Here is a 12,797-nt window from a genome sequence, read left to right as displayed (position 1 = left end):
GATTCCAAGCCGACCCTAAGGAAGCTCACCTTACGGCCGTAAAACGAATCTTGAGATATTTAGTTTATACTCCTAAGTTTGGGCTTTGGTACCCTCGGGGATCCACATTTGATTTAATTGGTTATTCGGATGCCGATTGGGCAGGGTGTAAAATTAATAGAAAGAGCATATCGGGGACTTGCCAGTTCTTGGGAAGATCTCTGGTGTCTTGGGCTTCAAAGAAACAAAATTCCGTAGCTCTTTCTACCGCCGAAGCCGAGTATATTGCCGCAGGCCATTGTTGCACGCAACTACTTTGGATGAGGCAAACCCTTAGGGACTATGGTTACAAATTAACCAAAGTTCCTCTTCTATGTGATAATGAGAGTGCAATCCGCATGGCGGATAATCCCGTTGAGCATAGCCGCACTAAACACATAGCCATTCAGTATCATTTCTTAAGGGATCACCAACAAAAGGGAGATATCGAGATTGCATATATTAACACTAAGGAACAATTAGCCGATATCTTTACCAAGCCACTAGATGAACAAACTTTTAACAAACTTAGGCATGAGCTAAATATTCTTGATTCTCGGAACTTCTTTTGATGTTTTGCACACATAGCTCATTAATATACCTTTGATCATATCTCTTTTATATGCTATGACTAATGTGCTTTCAAGTGAATTTCAAACCAAGTCATAGATTGAAAGGGATTTGGAGTCTTCGGCGAAGACAAAGGCTTCCACTCCACTCCATCGAGTCACTCACCCTTCGCCGTCGCTCCGAGCAACTCTCCAACTTTGGTATAATCTTCACTCATATTTTGTTCACCAAAGGGGGAGAAATTAGTAAAAAGGGCTTATATTTCACTCAAGTATCCGTTTTTGGCGATTCATGCCAAAGGGGGAGAAAGTATTAGCCCAAAGCAAAAGGACCGCACCACCACCAATTTTCAAAATTTGAGTTAAGAAAAGATTTTTGAAATGATGATTTTTTCAATTGATATCTTATTATATTCAAAAGGGGGAGAAAGTAGTATTTTCAAAATTGGTATCTTAAAACCCTCTTGAACACTAAGAGGAGGATTTTATTGAGGGGGAGTTTTGTTTAGTCAAAGGAAAAGCATTTGAAACAGGGGGAGAAAATTTCAAATCTTGATAATGCTTCTCAAAATCTCATTCACTTACCTTTGACTATTTGCAAAAGGTCTTTGAAAAGAATTTACAAAAGAATTTGCAAAAACAAAACATGTGGTGCAAGCGTGGTCCAAAATGATAAAAAATATAAAGAAACAATCCATGCATATCTTATGAGAATTATATTGGTTCAATTCTAAGTAACCTTTGCACTTACATTTCGCAAACTAGTTCAATTATGCACTTCTATATTTGCTTTGGTTTGTGTTGGCATCAATCACCAAAAAGGGGGAGATTGAAAGGGAATTAGGCTTACACCTTTTTCCTAATTGATTTTGGTGGTTGAATTGCCCAACACAAATAATTGGACTAACTAGTTTGCTCTAGTCTATAAGTTTTACAGGTGCCAAAGGTTCACAATAAGCCAATAAAAAGACCAAGAAAGGGTTCAAACAAAGAGAGCAAAAGACAACCCAAAGGCACCCTGGTCTAGCGCACCGGACTGTCCGGTGCACCAGGGCACTCGACGCTGAACTCGCTACCTTCGGGAAAATGGGAGGCCACTCCGCTATAATTCACCGGACTGTCCGGTGAAGCACCAGACTGTCCGGTGTGCCAGCGGAACAACAGCTACTTCACGCGCAACGGTCGACTGCAACACATTTAATGCGCGTCTGCGCGCGCAGAGGACAGAGCACGCGCAGTTGGCGCACCGAACAGTCTACAGGACCTGTCCAGTGCACCACCGGACTGCCCAGAGGCCCCACCTGTCAGAGCTCCAATGGTCGAACCCCAACGGCTGGCTGACGTGGCTGGCGCACCGGACTGTCTGGTGCGCCATGCGATAGCAGCCTTCCAACGACCACTTTGTGGTGGTTGGGGCTATAAATACCCCAACCACCCACATTCAATGGTATCCAAGTTTTCCACCTTCAACACACTACAAGAGCTATAGTATTCAATTCTAAGACACTCCAAAGAGATCAAATCCTCTCCCAAGTCCGGAATCACTCCAAATCAAATAGTGACTAGAGAGAGCGACATTTGTGTTCATTTGAGCTCTTGCGCTTGGATCGCTTCTTTTCTTTCTCATTCTTCTTGTGATCAAACTCAATTGTAACCAAGGCAAGAGACACCAATTGTGTGGTGGTCCTTGCGGGAACTTTGTGTTCCGTTTGATTGAGAAGAGAAGCTCACTCGGAATAGGTGACCGTTTGAGAGAGGGAAAGGGTTGAAAGAGACCCGGTCTTCGTGACCACCTCAATGGGGAGTAGGTTTGCGAAAACCGAACCTCGGTAAAACAAATCCTCGCGTCTCACTCCTTATTTGCTTGCGATTTGTTTTCACCCTCTCTCGCTGAAAGGGAAATATGCCCTTGGGCCATTTCTAAGTATTTTGGTGATTGAGTGCCAACTCAAGTGCTTAAATGTGAGTTTATGCCATGGATGAATAAAGTGCAAATCAAGAGCAAAGGTATGTTTCTAAGTCTTAGTACATTGGTTTTGTGTACTAATATACTTGTCTAAGTATTGGAAACAGGAAGAAAAAGAAAAGAAAAGAATTGGCTGTGTACAGCCAGAAGGCTGCTTCGGTCTGGAGTACCGGACTGTCCGGTGGTGCACCGGACAGTGTCCGGTGCGCCAGGCTGCCTCGGCCGAAGAGGCCGCTCTCGGGAATTTGCTGACGGCGTACGGCTAAAATTCACCGGACTGTCCGGTGTGCATCGGACTATCCGGTGAGCCAACGGTCGGCCGGGCCAACGGTCCGCCGCGGATTCTGCGCGCGACACGTGGCCAAGCCAACGGTCGGAAGGGGGCACCGGACTGTCCGGTGTGCACCGGACATGTCCGGTGCGCCAACGGCTCCCAGATCTGCAACGGTCGGCTTCGCCATTTAAGGAAAGGAATCGGGCACCGGACACTGTCCGGTGTGCACCGGACTGTCCGGTGCGCCCGATGACAGAAGGCAAGGATGGCCTTCCAGATTTGTTCTCAACGGCTCCTAGCTGCCTTGGGGCTATAAAAGGGACCCCTAGGCGCATGGAGGAGAAAACCAAGCATTCCTACAACATTCTTAAGCACCAAGACATCGATCTCACGCATTCGTTTCATTGTGATAGCATCTAGAGCTCTTGTTGAGTTGCGAACTCTTTGAGTTGTGTTGCGAGCTCTTGTTGCGACTTGTGTGCGTGTTGTTGCTCTGATCTTTTGAAGTCTTGTGTGCGTTGCTCATTCCCCCTTTGCTCTGTGTTCTTTGTGAACTTCAATTGTAAGGGCGAGAGGCTCCAAGTTGTGGAGATTCCTCGCAAACGGGATTGAGAAAAAGCAAGCAAAACACCATGGTATTCAAGTGGGTCTTTGGACCGCTTGAGAGGGGTTGATTGCAACCCTCGTCCGTTGGGACGCCACAACGTGGAGTAGGCAAGCATTGGTCTTGGCCGAACCACGGGATAAACCACTGTGTCGTCTCTGTGATTGATCTCTTGTGGTATTGTGTTTTGTTGAGACTCCTTTCTAGCCACTTGGCATTTATTGTGCTAACACTTAACAAGTTTTTGTGGCTATAAGTTTAAGTTTTACAGGATCACCTATTCACCCCCCCCTCTAGGTGCTCTCAATTGGTATCAGAGCCGTTCTCTTCAAAGAAGGGACTAACCGCCCGAAGAGATGGATCCTAAGGGGAAGGGAATCGTGATCAACGACAAGGAAAAGGAGTCCTTCGTCAACGAGCCAAAAGATGACAAATCCAACGACTCTGGCTCGGGCCACAGACGTAAAGATGGGAAGAAGAAGAAGACAAGACGTATCAAGGAGATCGTCTACTACGACAGCGACGAGTCTACTTCTTCCCACAAGGACGACGACTACGACAAACAAAAGACGGTTAACTCAAACTTTTCTTTTGATTATTCGCGCATTCCGCACAGCTCAAATGCTCATTTGCTCCCCATTCCACTTGTCAAGCCTCCTCACTTTGATGGAGAGGACTACGGATTTTGGAGTCACAAAATGCGTACACACCTATTTTCTCTCCATCCAAGCATTTGGGAGATTGTGGAAAGTGGAATGAAATTTGATAGCTCGGATAGTCCTTCGTTTATTAATGAACAGATCCATAAAAATGCACAAGCTACTACTGTGTTGCTAGCCTCTTTGTGCAGGGACGAGTATCACAAGGTGAGCGGCTTGGACAATGCCAAGCAAATTTGGGACACCCTCAAGATCTCTCATGAGGGGAATGATGTCACCTTACTCACCAAGATGGAGTTGGTGGAGGGCGAGCTCGGACGATTCGCGATGATAAGGGGCGAGGAGCCGACGCAAACATACAACCGGCTCAAGATCCTTATCAACAAAATAAGGAGCTACGGAAGCACGCGATGGACGGATCACGACGTCGTCCGCCTAATGCTAAGGTCATTTACCGTTCTTGATCCTCATCTCGTGAACAATATTCGTGAGAATCCCAGGTACACGAAGATGACGCCCGAGGAGGTACTCGGAAAATTCGTAAGCGGGCGGATGATGATCAAGGAAGCAAGATACGTGGACGATGCCTTGAATGGACCGATCAACGAGCCTCAACCCCTTGCTCTCAAGGCAACAAGCAGCAAGGAGGCGCTACCTAGCAGGGTGGCACAAATTGAGGCGGCCAGACTTAATGATGAAGAGATGGCCCTCATCATCAAAAGATTCAAGACGGCGCTTAAAGGTCGCAAGGGACAGCCAAGCAAGACCAAAGCCAAGGGGAAGCGTTCGTGCTTCAAATGCGGTAAGCTTGGTCATTTTATTGCTAACTGTCCCGACAATGATAGTGATCAGGACCAAGGGAACAAGAGGGAGAAGAAGAAGAATTATAAGAAGGCAAAGGGCGAGGCTCATCTTGGCAAGGAGTGGGATTCAGACTGCTCCTCGTCTGACTCCGACAATGAGGGACTCGCCGCCACTGCATTCAACAAGTCATCCCTCTTCCCCAACGAGCGTCACACTTGCCTCATGGCAAGAGAGAAGAAGGTAATCACTCGTAATGATGTCACTTATGATTCTTCTAGTGACGATGAGTCTAGTGATGATGAAATAGATTACTCTAGTTTGTTCAAGGGATTGGATAGAAATAAAATTGATAAAATCAATGAATTGATTGATGCCTTGAATGAAAAGGATAGGCTTTTAGAAAAGCAAGAGGATTTGTTGTATGATGAACATGATAAGTTTATAGAGGCACAAAAATCCTATGCTTTAGAAGTTAAAAGAAATGAAGTGCTTTCTAGTGAATTATCTTCTTGTCATGAAAACATTGCTACTTTAAAGAGTGTTAATGATGACTTAAATGCTAAACTAGAAGTAGCTAGTAAATCAACATCTTGTGTAGAAATTGTTGAAACGTGCACTAGGTGTAAAGATCTTAATGTTGATGCTTGTAGTGAACATCTAGTTTCAATTTCTAAATTGAATGATGAAGTGGCTAGTCTTAATGCTCAACTTAAGGCTAGCAAAAGCGAATTTGATAAGCTAAAATTTGCAAGGGATGCCTACACGATTGGTAGACACCCCTCAATTAAGGATGGACTTGGCTTCAAAAGGGAAGCCAAGAACTTAACAAGCCATAAGGCTCCCATTCCCGCTAAGGAGAAAGGGAAGGCCCCTATGGCTACTAGTGCTAAAAAGAACCATGCCTTTTTGTATCATGATAGGAGACAAACTAGAAATGCCTATAAGAGTTATAATGCTTACAATGATTTTTCTCATGCTATGTTTGCTTCTAGTTCTTCATATGCGCATGATAGAAATGGTGGTAGAAAGAATATTATTCATGCTCCTAGGAAAGTAGTGAATGAACCTTCTACAATTTATTGTGCTTTAAATGCTTCCTTTGCTATTTGTAGAAAGGATAGGAAAATAGTTGCTAGGAAGTTAGGGGCAAAATGCAAGGGAGACAAAACTTGCATTTGGGTCCCTAAGGATATTTGCACTAACCTTGTAGGACCCAACATGAGTTGGGTACCTAAGACCCAAGCCTAAATTTGCCTTGCAGGTTTATGCATCCGGGGGTTCAAGTTGGATTATCGACAGCGGATGCACAAACCATATGACGGGGGAGAAGAAGATGTTCACCTCCTACGTCAAGAATAAGGATTCCCAAGATTCAATTATATTCGGTGATGGGAATCAAGGCAAGGTAAAAGGGTTAGGTAAAATTGCAATTTCTAATGAGCATTCTATCTCTAATGTGTTTTTAGTGGAGAGTCTTGGATATAATTTGCTATCTGTTAGTCAATTATGTCATATGGGATATAACTGTCTATTTACAAATGTAGATGTGTCTGTCTTTAGAAGAAGTGATGGTTCACTAGCTTTTAAGGGTGTATTAGACGACAAACTTTATTTAGTTGATTTTGCAAAAGAAGAGGCCGGTCTAGATGCATGCTTAATAGCTAAGACTAGCATGGGCTGGCTGTGGCATCGCCGCTTAGCACATGTGGGGATGAAGAACCTTCACAAGCTTCTAAAGGGAGAACACGTGATAGGTTTGACTAACGTTCAATTCGAAAAAGATAGACCTTGTGCAGCTTGTCAGGCAGGTAAACAGGTGGGAGGAGCGCATCACAGCAAGAATGTGATGACCACATCAAGACCCCTGGAGCTGCTACATATGGACCTCTTCGGACCCGTCGCCTATCTAAGCATAGGAGGAAGTAAGTATGGTCTAGTTATTGTTGATGACTTTTCCCGCTTCACTTGGGTGTTCTTTTTGCAGGATAAGTCTGAAACCCAAGGGACCCTCAAGCGCTTCCTCAGGAGAGCTCAAAATGAGTTTGAGCTCAAGGTGAAGAAGATAAGGAGCGACAACGGGTCCGAGTTCAAGAACCTTTAGGTGGAGGAGTTCCTTGAGGAGGAAGGGATCAAGCACGAGTTCTCCGCTCCCTACACACCTCAGCAAAATGGTGTGGTAGAGAGGAAGAACAGGACACTAATCGATATGGCGAGGACGATGCTTGGAGAGTTCAAGACCCCCGAATGTTTCTGGTCGGAAGCCGTGAACACAGCTTGCCACGCCATCAACAGGGTCTACCTTCATCGCCTTCTCAAAAAGACTTCGTATGAGCTTCTAACCGGTAACAAACCCAATGTATCTTACTTTCGTGTATTTGGGAGCAAATGCTACATTCTAGTGAAGAAGGGTAGAAATTCTAAGTTTGCTCCCAAAGCTGTAGAAGGGTTTTTGTTAGGTTATGACTCAAATACAAAGGCGTATAGAGTCTTCAACAAATCATCGGGTTTGGTTGAAGTCTCTAGCGACGTTGTATTTGATGAGACTAATGGCTCTCCAAGAGAGCAAGTTGTTGATTGTGATGAAGTAGATGAAGAAGATGTTCCGACGGCCGCTATACGAACCATGGCGATTGGAGAAGTGCGGCCACAGAAACAAGATGAACGAGATCAACCTTCTTCCTCAACAACGGTGCATCCCCCAACTCAAGACGATGAACAGGTTCATCAACAGGAGGCGTGTGATCAAGGGGAAGCACAAGATGATCACGTGATGGAGGAAGAAGCGCAACCGGCACCTCCAACCCAAGTTCGAGCGATGATTCAAAGGGATCATCCCGTCGACCAAATTCTGGGTGATATCAGCAAGGGAGTAACTACTCGATCTCGATTAGTTAATTTTTGTGAGCACTACTCTTTTGTCTCTTCTATTGAGCCTTTCAGGGTAGAAGAGGCCTTGCTAGATCCGGACTGGGTGTTGGCCATGCAGGAGGAACTCAACAATTTCAAGCGCAATGAAGTTTGGACATTGGTGCCTCGTCCTAAGCAAAATGTTGTGGGAACCAAGTGGGTGTTCCGCAACAAACAGGACGAGCACGGGGTGGTGACGAGGAACAAGGCTCGACTTGTGGCAAAAGGTTATGCCCAAGTCGCAGGTTTGGACTTTGAGGAGACTTTTGCTCCTGTGGCTAGGCTAGAATCAATTCGTATCTTGCTAGCATATGCCGCTCACCATTCTTTCAGGTTGTACCAAATGGATGTGAAGATCGCGTTCCTCAACGGGCCGATCAAGGAGGAGGTGTACGTAGAGCAACCCCCTGGCTTCGAGGATGAACGGTACCCCGACCACGTGTGTAAGCTCTCTAAGGCGCTCTATGGACTTAAGCAAGCCCCAAGAGCATGGTATGAATGCCTTAGAGACTTTCTAATTGTTAATTCTTTCAAGGTTGGGAAAGCCGATCCAACTCTTTTTACTAAGACATGTGATGGTGATTTGTTTGTGTGCCAAATTTATGTCGATGACATAATATTTGGTTCTACTAACCAAAGGTCTTGTGAAGAGTTTAGCAGGGTGATGACGCAGAAATTCGAGATGTCGATGATGGGCGAGTTGAACTACTTCCTTGGGTTCCAAGTGAAGCAACGCAAGGACGGCACCTTCATCTCCCAAACGAAGTACACGCAAGATCTGCTAAAGCGGTTTGGGATGAAGGACGCCAAGCCCGCAAAGACTCCGATGGGGACCGACGGACACACTGACCTCAACAAAGGAGGTAAGTCCGTTGATCAAAAAGCATACCGGTCAATGATAGGGTCTTTACTTTATTTATGTGCTAGTAGACCGGATATTATGCTTAGCGTGTGCATGTGTGCTAGATTTCAATCCGATCCTAAGGAGTGTCACTTAGTGGCGGTGAAGCGAATTCTAAGATATTTGGTTGCTACGCCTTGCTTCGGGCTCTGGTATCCAAAGGGGTCTACCTTTGACTTGGTTGGATACTCAGATTCCAACTATGCTGGATGTAAGGTCGATAGGAAGAGTACATCAGGGACGTGCCAATTCTTAGGAAGGTCCCTGGTGTCGTGGAACTCTAAGAAACAAACCTCCGTTGCCCTATCCACCGCTGAGGCCGAGTATGTTGCCGCAGGACAGTGTTGCGCGCAACTACTTTGGATGAGGCAAACCCTCCGGGACTTTGGCTGCAATCTGAGCAAAGTCCCACTCCTATGTGACAATGAGAGTGCTATCCGCATGGCGGAAAATCCTGTTGAGCACAGCCGCACAAAGCACATAGACATCCGGCATCACTTTTTGAGAGACCACCAGCAAAAGGGAGATATCGAAGTGTTTCATGTTAGCACCGAGAACCAGCTAGCCGATATCTTTACCAAGCCTCTAGATGAGAAGACCTTTTGCAGGTTGCGTAGTGAGCTAAATGTCTTAGATTCGCGGAACTTGGATTGAATTGTAGCATACATGTGTTTATGCCTTTGATCATATTTCTTATGCATTTTGTTGCTTAGTGTGGTGCTCAAGTTGTACAAACACTCCCTGGACCTCATAGTCCTTTTTGCAAGTGATGCACACATTTAGGGGGAGATGTGCTACAACTTGACCCTTTGAGACTAACCATTTGCTTGAGTTTGCTTGATTTAGTCTCGAAGGTGGAAATTGAAAGGGAAAGGTGAACTTGGACCATGCAAGACTTCCACTGCACTCCGATGAGAGGGTAACTTATTCCAAGTTCATCTCTATGATCTTATTGCCTTTGTACTCTTAATTGAAGATTTTGGTGAGGCAATGGGATTAAAGGGCCAAGATTGATCCCATTTTGGTGCTTGATGCCAAAGGGGGAGAAAATAAAGGCCAAAGTAATAAATGGATCAGCTACCACTTGAGAGATTTTGAAAACAGTAGGATAGAGCTTTTGGTTAGCTTTTGGTTTGTCAAATCTCTTTTGTTGTCTCTCTTGTCAAAAGTTGACTTCTTGTGGGGAGAAGTATTGATTATGGGAAATAGGGGGAGTTTTTGGAATCTTGAATCATTTTTCTTTGGAAAAACCTCTCTTGATGTCTCTACAAGTGGATTTGACTTAGAGATAGGATTTTGAGGTTGATTTGAAAAACAAACCAAGTGGTGGCAAAGGATGATCCATATATGCCAAATTGAATCAAAATAAATTTGAGTTTTTATTTGAAGTGATTTTGCACTTGTTCTAGTTGCTTTATGTTGTGTTGGCATAAATCACCAAAAAGGGGGAGATTGAAAGGGAAATATGCCCTTGGGCCATTTCTAAGTATTTTGGTGATTGAGTGCCAACTCAAGTGCTTAAATGTGAGTTTATGCCATGGATGAATAAAGTGCAAATCAAGAGCAAAGGTATGTTTCTAAGTCTTAGTACATTGGTTTTGTGTACTAATATACTTGTCTAAGTATTGGAAACAGGAAGAAAAAGAAAAGAAAAGAATTGGCTGTGTACAGCCAGAAGGCTGCTTCGGTCTGGAGCACCGGACTGTCCGGTGGTGCACCGGACAGTGTCCGGTGCGCCAGGCTGCCTCGGCCGAAGAGGCCGCTCTCGGGAATTTGCTGACGGCGTACGGCTAAAATTCACCGGACTGTCCGGTGTGCACCGGACTGTCCGGTGAGCCAACGGTCGGCCGGGCCAACGGTCCGCCGCGGATTCTGCGCGCGACACGTGGCCAAGCCAACGGTCGGAAGGGGGCACCGGACTGTCCGGTGTGCACCGGACATGTCCGGTGCGCCAACGGCTCCCAGATCTGCAACGGTCGGCTTCGCCATTTAAGGAAAGGAATGGGGCACCGGACACTGTCCGGTGTGCACCGGACTGTCCGGTGCGCCCGATGACAGAAGGCAAGGATGGCCTTCCAGATTTGTTCTCAACGGCTCCTAGCTGCCTTGGGGCTATAAAAGGGACCCCTAGGCGCATGGAGGAGAAAACCAAGCATTCCTACAACATTCTTAAGCACCAAGACATCGATCTCACGCATTCGTTTCATTGTGATAGCATCTAGAGCTCTTGTTGAGTTGCGAACTCTTTGAGTTGTGTTGCGAGCTCTTGTTGCGACTTGTGTGCGTGTTGTTGCTCTGATCTTTTGAAGTCTTGTGTGCGTTGCTCATTCCCCCTTTGCTCTGTGTTCTTTGTGAACTTCAATTGTAAGGGCGAGAGGCTCCAAGTTGTGGAGATTCCTCGCAAACGGGATTGAGAAAAAGCAAGCAAAACACCGTGGTATTCAAGTGGGTCTTTGGACCGCTTGAGAGGGGTTGATTGCAACCCTCGTCCGTTGGGACGCCACAACGTGGAGTAGGCAAGCATTGGTCTTGGCCGAACCACGGGATAAACCACTGTGTCGTCTCTGTGATTGATCTCTTGTGGTATTGTGTTTTGTTGAGACTCCTTTCTAGCCACTTGGCATTTATTGTGCTAACACTTAACAAGTTTTTGTGTCTATAAGTTTAAGTTTTACAGGATCACCTATTCACCCCCCTCTAGGTGCTCTCACTCGCGGACTCGTTTATATTTCTAACGCTAACCCAGCTTGTAGTTGTGCTTAAGTTTATAAATTTCAGATTCGCCCTATTCACCCCCCTCTAGGCGACTTTCAACCTGTCTCTTCATGCCTCGGTAAGGCACAAGCACTACCGGAATCCGGGTCTTTGTCGAGTGCCGGCTTCTTTGCCGAGTGCTTTTTGTTGGGCACTCGGCAAAGGTTGCTTTGCTGAGAGCCGCACTCGGTAAAGTCCCGCTCTCGGTAACGAGCTAGTTTACCGAGTGCAGGACACTCGGCACAGGAAAACTCTTGGGAAAGACAATTTTGCCGAGTGACAAACACTCGACAAAGGCGGCTCTCGGCAAAGGGCCGTCAGCGGCCGTTCTAAAGCTGACGGCCGTCAGCCTTTGCCGAGGGCCGAGGTTCGGCACTCGGCAAAGTGGTTTCTTTGCCGAGTGCCAAATGCTTGGCACTCGGCAAAGAACTCTTTACCGAGTGTCTTCTGTGGACACTCGGCAAAGCATATTTTTATTTTTTTAAGTTTGTCCACCAAACTTTTGTGGTATATTACTACACTATGTAGACCTACATGTATCATTTGTGGACAATTATAGCAGAGTTTTCAATCGGTAGTAGATTTAGTTCGTTTATTTTAATTTCTTCGGAAAATTCAGATTTGAACTGCAGGTCACTCGAAACTTGAAAAACCGTGCATGTAAAAATGATATCCATGCTACTTAGCATAAGTTACGACCGATTCCAGGAGCGGACCGGAAACTTCGAGCAACATGCTCACTAAACATGGCCGTGAACTTGCCATCCACATGTTTAAAAATGGTATAAAATACAAACAAAGTCAGAAAATCATGAAACTTGTCCACGTGTAATGATATCATATATAGATGCTGTGATAAAAATTTGAGAAAGTTTCGAGAAAGTTGAGACGTACTATGTGTAGAAACCTAGGAGAACTACACATGAAATCGTAGAGTTTCAATGTAGTTCTCCTAGGTTTCTACATATAGTATGTCACAGCTTTCTCGAAACTTTCTCAAATTTTTATCACAGCCTCTACATATGATATTATGACATGTGGACAAGTTTAATGATTTTCTGACTTTGTTTGTGTTTTATACAATTTTTAAACAGCTGGACGACAAGTTCACGACCATGTTGAGTGAGCATGGTGCTCGAAGTTTCCGGTCCGCTGCTGAAGTCGATCGTAACTTATGCTAAATAGCATTGATATTATGTTTGCACGCACGGTTTTCCAAGTTTCGAGTGTTTTACAGTTCAAATGTGAATTTTCCGAAAAAATTTAAATAAACGAACTAAATCTACTAGCTATAGAAAACACTTTTCTAATTGTCCCAAAATGGTACATGTAGGTCTATAT

Source organism: Zea mays, chromosome 10 (genome assembly GCF_902167145.1).
Source record: "Zea mays cultivar B73 chromosome 10, Zm-B73-REFERENCE-NAM-5.0, whole genome shotgun sequence".
Taxonomy (NCBI): domain Eukaryota; kingdom Viridiplantae; phylum Streptophyta; class Magnoliopsida; order Poales; family Poaceae; genus Zea; species Zea mays.
This window is presented reverse-complemented; position numbering follows the sequence as displayed.